This window comes from Salvia splendens, chromosome 7 (assembly GCF_004379255.2).
Source record: "Salvia splendens isolate huo1 chromosome 7, SspV2, whole genome shotgun sequence".
NCBI lineage: Eukaryota > Viridiplantae > Streptophyta > Magnoliopsida > Lamiales > Lamiaceae > Salvia > Salvia splendens.
In genome coordinates, this window is record NC_056038.1 from 11,836,447 (window position 1) to 11,838,720 (window position 2,274).

Consider the following 2,274-nt stretch of genomic DNA (forward strand, 5'->3'; position numbering starts at 1 on the left):
CTTGAAGAAACGAGTTAATTACCAAAATGACGATTAATATTATAACAGCCAAGGGGTAAGGATGGATCCTAGCATAAAAGTAGCATACACTCCGTAATGGCACTTTGCAATAGGGGAGACAAAGTTTATATGTAACATACAGCATTACCTCACAATCATAACCTTACCAATGTAAAATATACATATGAGCTCTATGACTAACTATAATCCAATTTTAAACAAGCTACATCAACTATATCACCATCACACATTGTACATTCTGCATATAACAGGGGCACGATCACGATATATTCTTCAGCACAAGTATAGTCATGAAATATGTAATTATGTTGAATATTCACAATGTATCCAAATTAACCGTGAGAAGTTTCTTCTCTAGTACTAGGATCAGCTATTCAATAATCTTCATAAATTGGATAGAAGTAATAATATCCATATTATATTCCTGTCTGAGAACCATACACTTCCTGATGTATCTTCCCTCGTCACTTGTAACTTGCAAGGAGTAGTATTCAAACAACTTTCCTTAAGGTCCTAAGTTGGAGTATCACACTTTCATTTCTTCGTACCACAATTACTCAGGCAAGCCAGAAAATAAAGGAAAAGTTTTACTTATAGCAGCTGATTTTAGATGTGGGTAACATGGCAAGAGAGGAATCTCAACGCTTCTACAAACCTATTCAAGTTGTCAATATTCGATATTTTTAGAGGTTTCATATTCTGCAAATTTTAGTATTAACACAATGCAGAGGATGCTCAACATTTCTAGTTATTATGAAGGCATCTCGAATATAGAGATGTTTATTACATAGTATATATGCTATTTTACCTTGATGTTTGCATAGCATAGGAATGACAATTTTAAGTACAAAAAAATGTATGTGCATCAGAAATAAACCATTTTCAAACACAAGATCCAGCTTTAAACCCAAAGGTGAAGGGAAACCAGATGAAGCCGATTATATGTAAAGAACTAAATAAATATTCCATCCCAAATTACTTACAAGATACGATTGCATGAACTCTTGTTAAAATTATTGCTTTATTATATCAATTGATAAACAAGCATGTCTGCAAGAGAAAGGCAACTTCCTACCACATTAACACAATTTTTTTGTGCCATTCCATAACATCTAGACAGCAGTAGAACACTGGAATAATAGATTTCGAATACTAACCTTTGTTTTACTTTCTTGAAGTCCAGAACACGCAATGACTTCAACTTGTGGATAACATACAAACGGTAATTGGGTTTTTTCGTTATATTGTTGGTCGAGCAAACTAAGGAACTGCAGCTTGGGAAGTGATGCAAGAGGATCGATCTCAGCCAAGTTAGTTAAACCTATTGTTGGTGAGGACCAAGGTGTGCAATTTTGGCAAAAACTCTGCACAGTGGTCCAAAACAATAACTAGACAGCTAAAGGCCTGCGCATATAAAAATCCAAAGTAGCAGATTTCAATCTAGAAATAGTGTTTATACCTCCAAGGTTAGGACTGATGCGAGTGATTCGGTTATTGTTCAATAACAAGGTCCTAGTCGATTCATGAGAGGGAAGTTCTCAAGCTTCACAATCTCATTATCAGATAAATCAACAGTGTCGAATTGGTCCTGTTAATTAAAATCATTCATCACTAAAAGAAAAGGAATTGAATACTATAAGTAAAGCTGAAAATGGCCCAATGAAGTAGAAAAGGGGAAAATATTCACCTCAGTAGCACCAACGTTCTCTATTACAGCAATTTTGTTCCCTGCTCAGGATCATAGAGGAGAGAGAGAGAGAGAGAAACACAACTCATTAGAGGCACAAATACACAACCCATTACAAAAAACAGGGAACTTGTATTTTAAATAACATTAGTAGGGTTTGAAAGAAGGAAACCTCGGAGATCGAGTTCTCGCTCGCGAACGGCATTGAAGAAATGGGGCTTTTCCTATCAAATCCGCCGTTAATCTCACCATTTCTCGCCACTTTAATTCCCTTACCAATTACCCTTGTTTTCCTCTCTCTCAAATTTGTGTTGTGCAGAGAAGAGGGGCAGCAGTTGAAAGCAGTAGGAGAAGAGTATATTTTGCATAAGAAAATATCTAATTAAATGTTTTTAGTAATTGAAATAGAATAGTAAGATTCATGAATAATTAAAGCATCTTCAGTGGTTCTGGACATGCAATAGCTCTCCCATAGCCTTGTCACTGTCACATCATCAGCACTAAAATCATCCTGCCACATCATCTGGACATGCAACTGGACATGCAATAGCCCAGCCACATCACTC

At 36.0% G+C, this 2,274-nt stretch overlaps 1 pseudogene; it reads right to left on the reverse strand.

The window, feature by feature from the left end:
- LOC121810404 overlaps positions 1-1,960 on the reverse strand; it is a 4,723-nt pseudogene extending 2,763 nt beyond the window's left edge.
- Positions 1,961-2,274: the final 314 nt, after the last annotated feature.